This window comes from Nematolebias whitei, chromosome 6 (genome assembly GCF_014905685.2).
Source record: "Nematolebias whitei isolate Nwh7 chromosome 6, NemWhi1, whole genome shotgun sequence".
Taxonomy (NCBI): Eukaryota; Metazoa; Chordata; class Actinopteri; order Cyprinodontiformes; family Rivulidae; genus Nematolebias; species Nematolebias whitei.
In genome coordinates this window covers 41,536,700-41,553,409 of record NC_056503.1, presented here as the reverse complement: position 1 = coordinate 41,553,409, position 16,710 = coordinate 41,536,700, and positions in this window count along the sequence as shown.

The window sequence follows — 16,710 nt, the reverse complement described above, 5'->3', positions numbered from 1 at the left end:
AGAGGGGGCGTGCCAAAGAGACCATCTTAGCACCAACATAACTGGTTTGTTCCACTTTGGAGTAAGCAGTTTGGGGGAAGAATCAGTTTTGTGTGTTTCCTTGACTGATGAAGCCTTCTGGATGGAAGGTGAAACGTTTCAGCACACACACAAAAAAAGAAACCGTCCAGATGACCTGACTGAAAATTGTTGGGGCAGTAACTTTTTTAGCTACAACATAACTGAAATTATGCTTATGTGGTTGCTGTGTGTAAATACAAAAAGATTTCAGTGTTATTAAAACATCCATAACTCAGTGATTTCAAAAGTTGTGGTCAGGGCCCCTCTGGAGGTCATGAAACATCGAGTGAGTGTCTTTAAATTATCTCCAAACTCCAATTAAATGTAAATATATATATAAAATAAAGGTATTCATGACACCAAAGTTCATGCTCAACAATCCAGGTACAAATCCAACAAAGTTCGTTCAGTTCATTTTTTTTTTTTTTTTTTTCTGAGACATTTTGTCTTTCAACCAAAGGACTTTTTCAGTCTGAGGAGCCACAAACAAACTGGAATCTCACAGGCGCTACAGTCCCATAGTGGGAAAAACAAAACAGTTTGCTAGTGATAAGATAGTTTCTGGGGCCCATCAACTCCTCTGCGGCAGCCGTGCCGAAATGGTTCAAAACACAAAAATGCATGCTCAGTAATCCAGGTACAAATCCATGTTCATGACATTTTACACCATAATTGTCACAAAGCACAAATATAGTAGTCATAAATAAGTCTAAATGGAAGTGTAGCTGTTGAGGTTTGTCATCCTTATCTTTGTTTATTAGCGTTGTCAGGAAAGTTTGTTTACTTTGGTCATTTTGTGGGTTAGAAGCTGAGAAGTGTGAGACCCACTGCCCTAAGCTGTTATCTGTTGTGTTTTTTCCTTAGACGTCCAAACTGTGACAACCTTTTCGTATTTAACCTTCCAGCATTTAATGTCTCACATTGCCCACACAAGCAGGGTGGTTGTCCCACAGTTTGTTGGTTTGGATCTGGTCCCCCTACAAGGTTCAAGGGGACTTTGTCATTTCATCACATGTGGAATGAAATTGTGTACTCAAGGTCCCAGTTACACCCAAAAATAGCTCAAATATAAACTATAAAAAAGAAACCGCATCTAAAGTAACAGGATCTAAGATATACGCCAAGCAATAATGATGTAATATAATACAGTGTATTACAAGTCAGGGGTCTTGAAGATCTGCAGAAATCAAATTAACTTTAAAAAATTTCATCAGACTGTCCTGAAAAGATGAACACCAGTTGCCATCAGTGGATAAATATTTAAAGATTGATGGGGTTAATAGTTTTGTAGAGATATTTGTAATCTGGGTTTAGAGTCTACAGTTTTTATTCTGTGGCTCGGCGACTATAAAGTTTGGAAACTACTGGTCTAGATTGGTGATTCCCAACGTTGGGGTCAGAACCGCCCTGTGGGTTGAAACAACAATCTCCAGATGATTTTGAACTGCACGATGGATTAGTGGTTAGCGCTGTTGCTTAACAGCAAGAAGGTCCTGTGTTCAATCCCCAGTTTGGACCTGGGGTCTTTGTGCGTGCAGTTTGCATGTTCTCCTCGTGTTTGCGTGAGTTTCCTCCCTCAGTCTAAAAGCATGCTGCCTTCAGGCCCAGGCCTCCCTGTGATCTTAATGGGATTTGCCTGGTTAAATAAAGGTTAATAAATAAATAAATTCTGGTAATCCATTAACTTTAAGAATGACTAAAACTATTTTATAAAAAGAAATAATCAAATGTGAATTATAACTATAACTGAGGGTATTTGATTTTATACTCTGTCATTTTGTACTTGTTAATGCAGCGTTTTCACTTTGACAAGTCATAATTTGGGTCTGTGCTGATATTTTGTGATGAAAGCTGAAAGATTTGAAAACCGTTAGTGTAGCTGACTATGTCATGATATAAAGACGTTTTAATTTTTTTTTATGTTCCAAACCCATTTATTTTGGCACATTGAGTTTGTAACCCAATCTATTTATGTGGCCTTTAATTTAATTTAGTTATTTTACAGATTTTTAAATGTTTTAGTTTATTGCAAATTCTACTTGTGTGCTTATAGAGATTACTTGACAAAATAAAAAAAGGTTTTCTTAAATTCTTCATTAGATATTTAGTTTTATCTCCTGTTTTTATCAATACCTGACACGTTTTAATTTTCCTTAAACTCCATTTACTGTATTTTTCAGACTATAAGGTGCACTTAAAATCCTTTAATTTTCTCAAAAATTGACACTGAGCCTAATAATCCGGTGCACCTTATGTATTAATTCTGTTTGTGCTTACAGACCTTGAACTGATTTTATGTGGTACACTGTGCACAAAAATATGTCAAAATGAACTTATTTTGCTTAATGCGCCTTATAGTCCAAAAAATACGGTACATAAAAACTACTTTTCTGTTCATGATCGTTTTGGCTCTACTAGAAGCTCGATACAAGAATAATCTTTTAAATAATACCAAAAGAAGCAGCGAAGTTGATACAAACAAATCTGAAAGCTGTCATGTAATATCTGAGCAAGCCCAAGCCAAGTCAGCTGCCATCGTCTGATGAAACACCAGCGAAGTCGTACACGTGAGAGACGTTTGGTCCAGTGCGTTGTTGTGCTTTCTGTTCTGGGAGGCGGCACTTTATTTCTGTTATCTGACATCAAGGTTCATGGCAGCCAGCCTGATCTTGGCAGCGCTGAGTCCCAGGATTTCCCCAGCTCACCGGATGTTACTCGTTGGCCGGGACATTGAGTACTGGGAATAAATGGAATACCACAAAGTTCTGCATCTGGATGAAGTCGTTAAATCCTTTAAATAGTTCCCTTTTTTTATGTCTGCCTGATTGGACATGAATTTTCAGCAGTCTTTAGTATTAAAAAAAAACAGTAAAAAGGTGGAATGATGTTTGGGAAGCAGGATAATTGAATAATAATACACTTTTTAAAGTAATGATCCACAGAGTGCACTCCTTCTCTTACCTATACTGGGTGAATCCATGCACTGGTCAGTGTGGGGGCCTCGTCTTCCCAGTGGGTGTGTGAATGAGTTGTGTGGTGTGTTGGAGTCATCACTTAAAGGCAGGTAGTAGTGAGCACAGCGGCGAACATTCATCCCATCATCCGCTCCATATGACACCAGTTACCAGGCTTCTGCCTGCTGGAGCGTGAAACTAGCAGGAATCTGGGTTAAAGGATAATACCAGCATTATTCTGGGGTTTTTTCCCTCCTCACGCTGCAGTGGCTAGAGACGAATGTAAAAATAGATTTGAAGTTGCGTTTTGTCTGTTGCCTCAGTAGAAACTTAGAAAAGAAAAACCCAAGAAGTCGCATCATATTTTCCCCCTCTTGTTTAGAAATTAAACATATTCTGTTAATGCTGATTCAGCATTAATGCAATGATTTTCCTTATTTTATGTTTAGTAATCTGATTACTTCAGGCTACTTTGCGCTACTTTATCCATTATATATCAAAAGGTTTACCTCAGTCAGACGACTTGTTTTGTGTGTGTGTGTGTGTGTGTGGGGGGGGGGGGGTGTTGTAGTTTTTATACTTTTTGAATCTTTTAACAAAATTTACAGATTTATTCCTCACAATTTAAGGACTCCAATTCCTTTTAAAACATTATTCTTAAATCAGCTTTTGCATACTGACTCTGCTTTTGTCTTCTTTAGTTGCTTATAAATTCTGGCTGGTGTTTTGCTGTTTTTAGCTTGTAGTTCACCTTTTAGCTTTTAACTTCTAACCTTTTGATACTTTTAGCAACCCTACTTGCTACTCTCTTTTGGCTTTTACTGCTTTTTGCTTGCATTTTGGTACATTTAGCTGTTAGCATGGCTTTTGCAGCCTTTAGCTTTTAGCTAGTGTTTTATTTGGCTAGCCATTGCCTACACTTAGCTTTTAGCAAGGCTTTTTTTTTATTTGAACTTTAATTCAGTGTTTTTCTACTTTAAAATTGTATCAGTCTCTTTTAGCTTTAACAACTTAGCTTCAGCTTCTTCAGCAAATTATAGCTAAATCCTTCAGCACTCCGCTTTCCCACCTTATTTTTAATTTTTATACAGAAAATGCAACATTTCTAGTTCTTTATGATATGGAGGAGAATTGTTTCTGTCTCAGCAGAGTTTCAGTAGATTCAATGCTTTAAAGACAAATATGTGAAGTCCCTAAAGAATATATTTGCTAAATGATAAGTATTTAATTCCAGCTCGCTGCTCTTCATCATTTAAAATCAAATCTACCTCACAGGGATGAGAAGCTCTTCTGAAGCTCAACGGGCAGCTTTAATAGACGCCAAACTCTTGTCACCGCCGGCACATTTCCCTGTCAGTGACACCACGTTTCAGGGAAAACAGCTTCTTCTTTGGAGCGCTAATCTTTTCACACAGATACCTCCCTATCCAGGAGGAAGTTGCTAAGAAATCAATTACGAAATGATGGACTTTGTAACACTAAACTTCCGAGTAAGCACAGCAGTGATCGTGGTGTTAATGCATTATCTGTTTTGATGAGGCTCCTTGTTTCACACTCTGTCCTGTATGTGCTGAATTAGGACAACCGCCTTGGGCTCTGCACTTCTGTTAAACTCACAACACAAAGCTTTCTATATAAGGGGAAGTTTTAATCCCCTAAAAACTAATTAACCAGCCTTAGTATTGCAAAAGGCCTTGTTTCTCCATTTCATCACGCTACCCCAATTTTTCAAATTTGAATTGAACCTCCAACCCTTTGCAGCTTTACATCTCTGATTAAACACATTAGAATGCAAGTGAGTTATGTAACATTTTCTCCATGCATTTTGCCCAAAGCTGCTTCAAGTGCAGAATATGATCATCCTGCTCATTATGCTTTTGAGATGCCTCCCGTTTCATATCAGTGCCTCATAATTATTTCTTTGCATCTCTTTTGTTATTTTGAGAGGTTACCTTATGTCAAACCTCCCTCTCTTCAGAGGCTATTATGTAATTTGTCTATTAGTGCAGGAGAGAGAGAGAACGCAGTGAAGTGCTGACCTGAAACAGGAGTGCTCGTTAATTAATTTTGCTTCTCTGATTGTCTGCCTTTCCCATCACCCCAATCAGCATTTCATTCACTCCACTCCACATAATGAGGCTTCAAAGCAGCCTCTAAAGTCGCCATTTGCCACTTGTGATTTTGACACATAAGACACGGTTATTAATGCACGCCCATCTGGCAGTGCTATTGACAGGCCTACACCCTGGCTGACCAGATGCATGTCCAGGTGGCCTGATAAACAAAGCATATCGGAGTCACTAACAGCTCAGTGTTTGGATAGTTGTGGGATGAGTGGAGAGCACGGAGCTGACTGGCTCTTTCTGGCCAACGATTAGCCAATGATGGAGCTGTTTTTGCCCTCACTCTGTTTGGGGAAAAAGGTTGGACCCCCTGATGGTGCCCCAGAATGCTTGTACAGTATTGCATGTGGCTGTTATATTTCGTTGTGCAAGCTTTTCCTCCCAGCAGAAGCATGTTTGCTTTTGCTGGTATGAACACTTTGTACAGAGCGCTGGACTGAGAGATGTCCAGAATCGGCCCTTAATGACTAGATTTTTCTTGTGTTGTTGAAAAATGTCCATTCTGTTTGTTTTTCTTGTCTGAATCTATGATAATTATTAGGACAATAAACTGATATGTACATATATATATATATATATATATATATATATATATATATATATATTTAAAAAAATCTACAGTTCAGCAAGTTTTCCACCTCACGATTATATTCAGAAACCTGCGAGACAGCCAGACCTGTTCACACTCACAGACTAGAGGACAAGAACATGCGGCAAATTTACCATGACTAATGTCTCTGAGTAATCCAATATTCTGTCAATCATTACTCACACAGAGAACCGTGTCTTTGCTCTCGCTGGCCTGCGTGCAGCATTGCCTCGGCCATCTTCAAAGCACAGTCTTGTGACTCCCATGATGAGGCTGAGTTGTGTGTTTCTGTGCATGTGCAAGTGTTCTGCAGGGGAAGAAGACGAAGGTTGCTATAGTCACAGAGGTCACAGAAGTAGGCCCAGTTTCCCCTCTTTTTGTCTGCCCCTGCACCGTTTTTGGTTAATGCAATGGCGGGGAGGCTTTAATTTAGTCAAACTTAAAGTAAGCAGAAATGTATTAGTCTTACCATCACCATCACAAAGACAGAGTTCATGGTTTAACCAAAACCTGGCCGCGTGCCTACAGACACAGTCATACCCATTGCGGATAATCAGCTCAAAGTGGTGTTGAAATAGTTGAAAGTAGACTTTCTGTCCCAAAATATTTAGTGCTGCCCTTGGCAGAGTTGAACACCAGCTTTGGTCAGATAGAGGGATATGCCTCAGTATAAATAGTGCTGTGAACAAGACTCATTCTCCCAACACTTCTCTACAGATGTAAAAGTTGAACAAACAGCCCTTGTCACATAAACAACTGGACCAATTTAATATATATCTTTACAAGATCTATGGTACCTCATAGATGGACAAGACACCTAACTCTGTAGTTCTGGAGCTCTGCAGGTTTGATGGGATTAAAGCCTTCCCTGCTGGATAGGGCACTTGTTCATTCGTTTATTAAGACCAAGCTGCAGAACCCAGGAACCCTAATGATGTGGTCCAGAATGTTAACAAGAGACATATCAGCAACCAATGAGGTTATTGGCTGTAACTCAGAGATAAAAGAAATCCACCATTGATGATGACAGATACATCAAAACCTGAAGCATCTGTATCACCTACTTTAGTTTATTTCATATGTTGTAAACAAATAAAAATCATCAGTCTTAATAGGTGGTTTTTCATTCTTTTTTAAAATTCATGTCTTCTTTTGGCTTTTCCTTCTTCTGGAATCGCCACAGCAAATCCTCCTCCTCCATGTCACTCTGTCCTTTGCATCCTCTGTCCTCACTCCAACTGCTTGCATGTCCTCTCTAATTGTATCGATATATATCTCCTCTTGGTCTTTTTCTTGGCAGCTGCATTTCTAACATTCTTTCGTCAATATGCCCACTGTCCCTCCTCTGGACATGTCCAAACCATCTCTATCTTTATCTCCCAGTTGTTCAACCTGTGCTGTACCGCTGATGATCTCATTCCTAGTCTTATCCATCCTTGTCACTCCTAAGGAGAACCTCAACATCTTCATTCATGCAACTTCCAGTTCTTTCTCCTGTCTTTTTGTCAATGCCTCTGTCCATACAACATAGCTGGTCTCACCACTGTCTTGTAAAATTTCCCTTTGACCTTTTCTGCTACTCTTTTGTCGCAAATCGCTCCTGAAACTTTTCTCTATTCACTCCATCCTGCCTGGACTCTCATTTTCACCCTTTTACCACACTGGTTCCTGGACAGTTGACCCCAAGTACTTGAAGTCCTGCACCTTTGTGACCTCTGCTCCTTGTAGCCTCACTGTTCCACTGGCCTCTCTCTCATTCACACTCATACTCTGCCTTACTATAACTGACTTTGATTTCTCTTCTTTCAAGTGCCATACCTCCACATCTCTAAGTTCTCTTCCATCTGTTCCCTGTTCTCACCACAGATCACAATGTCATCTACAAACATCATAGTCCATGGGGATTCCTTCCTGACCTCATCTGTTAGTTGGTCCATCACCAGCACAAATAAGAAGAGGCTCAAAACTGATCCTTGATGCAATCCCACCTCCACCTTGAAGCTATCCATCACTCCTACAGCACATCTCACCACAGTCCTGCTGTCCTCGTACATGTCCTGTACCAGTCTAGCATACTTCTCTAACACCAGATTTCCTCATGCAATTTTACACCTCCTCCCTCGGCACCCTGTCATATGCTTTTTTCTAAATCCACAAAGACACAATGGAGTCTTTTTTGACCCCCTCTGTTCTTCTCCATCAGCATCCTCGAAGCAAAGATGGCATCTGTGGTGCTGTTTCTCGGCATGAAACCATACTGCTCATAATCACCTCTCATCTAAGTCTAGCTTCCAAAACTTTCTCCCAGATCTTCATCATGTGGTTCATCAACATAATTCCCTTGTAGTTTCTACCAACTCTGTACATCACACTTGTTCTTAAAAATGGGCACCAGCACACTTCTTCTCCATTCCTCAGACATTTTCTCACCCTCAAATATGTCATTGAATATTTGAGTCAAAAACCTAACTGCCACCTCTCCAAGAAAATTCTAAACCTCCACTGGTATTTCCCTTCATTCATTTCAGATCTTTCTGAACTTCACCCTCACTAATCTTTCCCACTTCCTGGTCCACAGTTTATTTGACCTCTACTCTTCTTTCCCTTCTCTTCATTCATTACCTCCTCAAAATACTCCTTTGATTTTCTCATTATGCTCTCCTCACTCGTTAGAACATTACCTACCTTATCTATTTTCTGTCCAGATGACACACCAAGTACCTTCCTACCTGTCTCTAATTACTGTTGCTGTAGTAGTCCAGTCATCTGGAAACTCTTTCTTACCACCCAGAACTTTTAACAGAGACTCTCTGAACTCCTCACAACATTTTTATTTCCTCACCTTCCACCATTTGGTCTTCTTCTTTGATTTTACTCTTTTTCTCTTCTTCACGGTAACAGTCATTCAGGCCATGCTCTCCCCTGTCACAATCTTACAGTCCCCAATCTCCCTCAGGTTTCCTCTTCTGCACAGAATGTAGTTTACCTGTGTACACCATCCTCAACTCTTATAGGTCACTCTGTGTTCCTCCCTTTTTTGGAAATAAGTGTTGACTACAGCCATTTCCATTCTCTTGGCAAAACCGACCACTACCTGTCCGTCCTGAGTTCCTGCCTTGACATCAAACCTAACCATCACTTCCTCATCCCTCTGTTTCCTTCACCAACATGTCCATTCAGATCTGTTCCATTCACCACTCTCTTCTCTCTGGGAATATTCTCTATCACTTCATCCAGATCCTTCCAAAATGTATTTCTCCTCTACATCACATCCAACCTGTGAAGCATAACCACTGACATTTACTGCAGCATCAGACCTTGTACTTCTACCTTCAGACACATTACCTTATCTGACACTCTTTTCACTTCTACTACATTCTTTACTCACTATTTTTAGGACCACCCCTACTCCATTTCTCTTTCTATCCACACCATGCTAAAACAGTTTTAACCCTGCTCCAATGCTGCGAGCCTTGCTGTACTTCCACTTGGTCTCTTGGACACATAAAACATCTACCTTTCTTCTCTGCATCATGTCAGCCAGCTCTCTGCCGTTGCCTATCATTGTCCCCACATTTAGCATTGCTACTCCTAGTCTTACATTCTTCACTTTGCCCTTCTCCCTCTGTCTCGTCTTCGACTAGCACAATTGTACAATTGTAGCACAATTTCCGCCGGCCCCATGTTTGTCAACAGCACCAGTGGCCGTCACTGGTAATCTGGGCCTTGACAAATACAATATGGTGTTGCTTAGATGAACTCGCATATTAGTTTTGGAAAAAGTGTTTTACGTCAGATGCCTTTCCTGACATAACCCTCATCATTTACCCGGGCTTGGGACCAGCACAAGCGATATACTTTCTTGTGCTCCCTAGTGGCTGATTTCTTGGTTTAGCAATGTTTTTTGTGTTGTTTTGTTTTCAAAACTAATGGTTTCAGAAACATGAAAATCTTGTTCTTTAAACTGACCAAGACCAAGCAGGTGTCTTGCACAGGGGCTCATAGTCCTTACTCACACAAGTTGAAGTTCTGATTTGTGACTCTCTGCTGCAACAAACTCTATAAACTCATCAGGAGAGCTGGCTCAGTTCTGGGAGTGGACCTGCAGTCTCTGACAGAGGTGTGTGAGCAGAGGATGCTGAGGAAACTGCTCCAGATCCTGAACAACACGTCCCACCCCCTGCATGACACACTGGACTCTTACCATAGCACCTTCAGTCATAGACTGAGACCACTGAGGTGATCCACAGAACAACACAGGAACTCCTTCTTCCCTGTGGCTATCAGATTTTTCAACTCCTCCCCCTTTCTGCACATAGGACAATAAAATTAATCCTGTACTACAATAAACACTTTAATGTTTCTGTCTGCACCTGACCTGTTTTAGAACTTAATTGTTGGTATTTTTATATTATCTGTTATTTGTGATTCCTTGTGTATGTTCCTTTGCACTGAAACTCTGGCACAACAATTTCCTGCGGGATCAATAAAGTTCTATCTTTTATCTTATCTTATATTCCCAAATGTTTGTTTCGTTTTTCAAAATTTATGAAAACCTACTAAATTTGATCCATAATACAGAAACATATAGTCAGGCGGCACGTGAGGCCTAAGAGGGGCAGGATAGACAGTGAAGTAGTCACAGAATAATTCAAAGCACCAGTCCCATACTCACCTTTCCCCTAATAGCCCTTCACCTTTCAAACCACGTGAAGGGAGCCTGTGTGCTGACTCCCTACAGTGTGTGCTCAAACACTCTCACACACTCCGAGAGCTTAGCCGGTGAGAGAATCACAGCAGCATATGCAAACACAAGAACATTATATGTTGAGTTTTCCCTTGACGGCGGATCAAGGAAAGTAGCATGAAAGTGGTACTGTCACATCACGTGAAGTGATAAGAACTTAGTGTATCATTTAAGTTTTATCTTGGCTGCCAGTCAGAGCTTCTGAATCATTGCTCTTCACACTGCTGAGATTTTAAAACTCATATTCACACCTTTTAATGTGTTGACAGCATCAAGCTGTTGGCCTCCACTGGGCTCTGCGAACAAGTCCGTACCAGAAGGTACATGAATACTGGCAATCTAGTCCTAATGAATTGAAGAGTTCCCCGTGGGTTCAAGTTCAACTTTTGACATGAGCCAAGAGGAGTTTATCCTCTTCCTCTTGTCCATGGCTACTTACCTTTATTTCATCCTAATTTCAACTTTTTATAGACAGAATGCTATGACCAATCAAAATAAAACTCTTAACAAGTCATGACTTCACTCACTACTGAATCATGTGGGGATTTTTTTTTTTTTTCTTTTACTGGTATTTAACTGTTTTCCCCACAGGCAGCGTTTTAATGGCATTTTTCTTGGAAAAATTAACACAAATGAAATTTAAGGAGGAATTTCTACCTGCGATTGCTCAAGGGTGGATGAAGAAATGTGTAGGAATGTGTGTCAGCAGAGAGCCACTCCTTCCCATTGGAGCGTCAGAATGAGTAGGACGTCGGTGGAAAATATGAGTCACGAGACTTACAACTCAAAACAATAATATTTAGTATGAGTGAGGAACTCAGAGCAGTCGGCAGAAGGTCAATTGGTGATTAGTGGCTTTTTACACAGACTGGGAGGGGCAGTGACAAAACGGCTGGCCCGACATCATTAATCCATTCCAACCCACACATATTCTACACGCAAGACTAGTGAGGGAGGTCCCTGCTGAAAGCTGGGCAGGAGAGGAGCAGAACCAGAACGATCCAGATCAGCCACACTGAGTCTTTCGCCCTCCAGTTCGTCATATGGGTGTGACTGGGATCTGTGCTGCTAATGCCCCATTTCAGAAAATGTAGTGTTTTTTTCCCATTGCAGGCGGACTTGCACTCTTTTTTTTCCTCCTTGAGCGCTACAGGATCACTGGGGGGTAAAAGTGTTAAACGACAAAAAGAAAAATGTACAGAAAAATACAGCTAGAGATGTGAAGCTGTTCCTTTTATAAAAGTCCTACTGACACACTCTGCCAACTCGCTAACAGGCTGACTCTGACAATCAGTCTAACATGACACTTTTTTAAATCCTCAACAACACATTAAAGCTAAATGTACTGGGGAAAGAAAAAAAAAAGATCATACAGCAGTATAGCAAAAACTACAAGAATTAGCAAAAATCAGCACCAGAAGAAAAATGATCTGAAGTGTATTTTAATTTTTATATCATAAAAAAGACCCATTTGTTTACTGTACTGCAGCCAGCCTCTAGAGGGCGCTCATCCTTTCTGGCTTCAAGGTCCAGCTTCTGGTTCTGTGTCTAATTACAACATAACTTGATGGGAGAAAAGGGCAGAAGTTTTCCTCCAGGCTAGGCTAATGGTTAGCCAGACGAGGAACTGAAGGCACATTTACATCTGCGCTGTAACTAAGTTGTTGTTTGGTCGAGAAAACCAAAAAATATCTTGCAGTTTTTTTGTTGCATTTTCTTTTAAATACCATTTTATTTTTCACTTGTTTAAAAAAAAATCTCAGTTTGTACACATCCTTTATGATTGTCTGTTGTTGTTGTTGTTGTCGTCCACTGTTGTCATCACTCTTTGTTAAACTCAGGTCTCTCTTGTAAATGAGTCCCCAAGGCTTAATGGGATTAACCGGTATAAATAAAGGTTGAATTAATAAAATAAAAAAATAAAAACAGCAATAAACAAAACAAACAAGTTCAAGCTCCTTTATTGTCATTCGCATCACATGTGGTACATGAGGTGGAACAAAATTGTGTACTCAGGGTCCCAGTTACACCCAAATATAGCAAAAATATAAAGTATAAAAAGAGACCGTATATAAGGATCAAAGATATACACTGAGATAGACTGTAAAAAAATGCTAAACAATATTCCAAAGATATACGATAAATACTAATAATGTACAATAATATGGTATATTGAACAGCAACATTGAGTCATTAGACCAAACATGAGTCTGTAGTGAGTAGATGGGTATGAATGAATATGTGGTGTCAAGCAAAAGTGTAGAGGTTTAATATTAACAAATGTAGCATGTTGGTTTTGTTGGTTTATATTTGTCTTTTTCATAATCCTAAACAACTATTGAAAATGAGTCCTAGTTTATAGCCACTTATAGCCTGGACAACGACTCCTGTTTATACTCCATGCTCTGACTAATGTCATGGTTGATAAAGCACTAACTACTGATACCTATGTGCTAGAACATCACTTCAGACATGACCACACCTTTCATTTTAAAATAAAATAAAAAATGCATTGGACAAAGTTCTTCTTTCTCATGCAAATTTATTGTCACGTTTACCAGCAGAAATAAATTGTGTATGTGAATGTTTTTACACTAACTGAACCGTCATGGCCTGTTGGTTGAACCTCTCATGAGCCTGGGGGGGTAGGGAGGGAGGGGATTTTCACTCTTTTACTGGATCAGCTGTTCTTTCTTATTACAGGCCACAAGTGATGGTAATTATCCACTTCAGGTGGTAAAAATACACCTCATTTCATTTGTGTGTGTGTGAAACTCTGATAAATAAAACAAGAAGTAAAACTGTGACGTTCTATTTTTGGAAAACCAAAACTATTTATTTTTCACAGGCCCTGTCAGATGCACGCACATAAATCTGAGCAATCATTCAAGTTTACAAATCTGCCCGTGAATCACGGCTGCGTTGAGGTTGAAGCTCAAGTTCGTGGTGTTGACTCAGAAAATGAATCATTGAACCTGCAGAGGGCCCAGACCATCTGAGCAGCTGTCCCAACAAGCCGGGTGCTGGGGCCGGGTCCAGAATGGGCCGTGTTTTCACGACAGGGGGGCGGCGAGGGAGTGGAGGGTGGGACAGGTCACTTTCAAGTCATGGCAGCAAATCAAATCCACTCAAAGAAAACAAGTGCTGGTATTTCACCTGAGTGCACAGGAGTAGAGAAAGGCTGTTATTATTGTACAACTGGCTTGGTGGGTGAACTCTCTCCAGCTATTTCCTCCCATTCATACTTCCAAAGGTCTTGACTTTCTCTTAAATGCTATCTTGGCTCCAATGTATGGTTTTCTCCATTTTGACCTACAAGAAGGAAGCTGTGATTGACCTGAAATAGGAAGTCACTTCAGGAAGTTAAGACACATTTTTTCAAAGGGCTTTTCTACTTGTGCTGTGATTTATGCAGACTTGTTTCATTTTTATTTTACTTTGTCTTGATTAGATATCACCTCCGAAGGTGAAGCGGTATTGATTTGGTCCAAAATTGTGTGTATGTGTGTGTGTGTGTGTGTGTGTGTGTGTGCATTAACAAAATATCTCATGAACCACTGGACAGATTTGAAAAACCCTCTTGGAAAATAATCATAGGATGTACATCTACTGGAGCCAACCCATATCAAGATGGCCACCACAGCTAATCAGACTTAGCTAACACGAAAATTGCTTCTTGCATGAAATTGCGCATGAAGTAATTTCCAAAGTTTGACCAGTACGACTACAACGGCATCTCTTCTTGACATGAGATGATCTTAGTTTTAAATTGGTCGTGGGTGATGTTAATTTCTGACCGTCTACCCAGCTGTGACAAACATCTGTTTTTAAACGTTTTGTCCAGCAAGATTTGATTCCATCTCATTTTTATTGGTTAAACTCAAAATCCTAATCGGTAGTGAACAAGCAACAGAAATGCGACAGACCAGAAGTTGTTATGAAAGTGCGTTTTAAAGGTATGAATTATGGTTGTCGTGGAGACGGTGTGTGATCTTTGCTTAGAGTTCTCATATGTGGGTGGCCCAGATATGTGAGTCAGTGAAAAAGACCACTCACTTTGCATCTGCTGTCACGATATGAGAGATTGCAAACTGTTTTTCTTTTTTCGTCTTCTTCTTGTTCCCCAAGGAGAGGCCATACGGTCGAGCCCTCTTTCAGCTGGTGCGAACCTCAACCCCCGTTGTCTGAACTGGTTTTTCTCCAGGCTGGGCTGAGAGATGAACAAACACTGAGTTGGATGTTGGGGTGTCGCATGTTGCAAAGATGGACAATACGTACAGCAGCCATATAGGAATCCATATTACCATATTTTTCACTGTATAAGTCACACATTTTTCATAAATTAGCGTGCCTGCGACTTATACAGCAAAGCGACTTAGTTATGTTTTTTTTCACCATATTTATAACCCAATTTTTGGCTGAGATCTGACAATTTCATTCATTCTGACATGGAAAATATAGAACATTACCATTTTCTGCCACTAGAGGGCGCTCGAGTAATCCGAGTGTCTCATTAATAGGTAAAAGTGGCTATTAATGAGACACTTGGCTTGCCATACAGCGCCACCTTCGTCTTGCTCCGGTGTACTGGAGCAAAAGTCAAATCAGCTGCGTCGTCCAGGCGAAATGCAACTGATTTGACTATTAAAGTGCATTTATTAAGGAAAAGTTAAACTGAGACACACTTTTGCTATGATTTCAAGCAAACAAATAATTGTTTTTAAGTGTTGATCTTGTTACATTCTTGTTAAAGTCCTCCCGTGCACACTCCTGCGGCCATGATTTGGCAGTCATTTGATTTTTGGCACAACACCGCCCCACGTTTCCGGGTTGTCAGCGGTGATGCATACGGTAATAGATGTGACTTATAGGGCGATGCGACTTATTTATGTTTTTTGCCACTTAATTAGACATTTTTGGACTGATGCAACATGTATGGCGGCAAGTACGGTAGGCATTTTCTCTATATTCTTCTCAAAAGTATCAGTTTAAATAATTTCTTCAAACAAACAACTAAATGAGGTGTCGTGAGCAGAATGTGAAAGTTTAACTCAGCAGCCAGAAATTTACAAAAAAATAAAAACTTTTTATGCGATATTAGATACTTCTATGTCAAACTCTTGTGCTGTAGTGTATATTGCATTTTTTTGTTTTATTGTGAAGTTTTTGTATAGTTTTTCTTGCTAACTGCTTTAGATGACAAGATTAAAAAAAAATAAGTTCCTGATCTGTTTGTTCTCAGAGTATGTGTTGGGGATGATTCTTAGCTACTACCACACCAAATTTTAGCTCACTATCTGTGCAAATGTCTGTGCTATAGGCATTTTTGTATTTGCTAAGGTTGATTAGCTGTGGTAGCCATCTTGTATGGGATTGAATCCAAAAGTTAATCAGCTGTAAACGTACATGCAATGAATAATATCTGAAAGTTTCATTCAAATTAGTTTGCTGGTTTTGAGGCTGCTTAGCTAAGTGATTAGCAAACACACGCATGTATACCATAAATGCCTGCTACCGTAAAGGCAGGAAGTAATTAAGATTGCCATATTAAATGTCCATTACAGTCCATTGGGAGGATCTAAAGACTATTAGAGCATCAGTTTGGTTTTAAGTCATGCAAACTTCATCCACCTCATACATAATCTGAAAATTCAGTCAGATATAACTTGTTTAAAAAAAGTTTTTGACATAGTTTGAATAATTATAGGTATTTTCTTCATCCAAACATTTCCTCTGCAGGAAGAAACATGATTAGAGTTCATTAAACAATAGCTCTAGGTGCTACACTTTGTTTTTTCAAATAGAACAAACTCTTTACAGCTTCACATCTTCACTGAAAGAATTTAAAGCAAAAAGGAAAAACATGTCGTGAGTCCTATTATCCTCTCCTCAGTAGAAATTCTATGGCTCTAATGAGCTCAGGGAGTCAAAAAATAAAATAAAAAAGGGTGCCATAGCCTTCCACCTGCTTATTGGCACCGACACCTTAGGGAGCAGGTTTGGATTACATCTTGCCTAAAGCTCTGCAGCCCCGTGAGACGTCAGGCCTCAGAAAACCTTGTCCAGACTTGCCAGTGTACAGTAGAACTGAATCCCACCCTACGAGTCGGGCCTGTTTTCCTTCGTCTCGCCTGCAGCATTGTGTGGGATAATTAGCAAACTTTCAAGGATGAGTGTGCCTCTGCATTAAATGCAACACCTGAGCCTCCACGGTGCAGCGTGGAGCTCCTGTGCTCG